Raw genomic sequence first — 413 nt, 5'->3', positions numbered from 1 at the left:
ACCAGGTCCTCCAGGACCTGGCCGCTTTCTCTCCATTGTCTGCCCCTCTCCAACTCCGGCCCAGCCAAGGTGTTCCCATCTATCACTTAACCTACGTATACAGTGGTTTGTAATCTCCTGTCCTGGCCTCTGCATCAAATTCCAATGTATACTTACTTCATAGTGTAAAAATTTATATTATTTTTGTATATTGCTGTATCTACTTGAACTTTCAAAAATAAAAGTTATATAGGACCCGTCTGATCGCGTGGCAGCTCTGTGTCTGGCTAGTGGAAGTTCCCCTTTTCCCTGCTTCAGTCCTGAGGGAGCCTTCCCCACGGAGAGGAGGTGGTGGCCCCTGCTCTTAGGCTGGTCGCCTTAGCCTCATTCCTGAGTTTGACACAGGCCCACTTCTTGGGCATCGAGTACCGCCC

The sequence above is a fragment of the Pteropus vampyrus genome, unplaced genomic scaffold (genome assembly GCF_000151845.1).
Source record: "Pteropus vampyrus isolate Shadow unplaced genomic scaffold, Pvam_2.0 Scaffold8019, whole genome shotgun sequence".
Taxonomy (NCBI): Eukaryota; Metazoa; Chordata; class Mammalia; order Chiroptera; family Pteropodidae; genus Pteropus; species Pteropus vampyrus.
Note: the sequence above shows the minus strand (reverse complement) of the source record.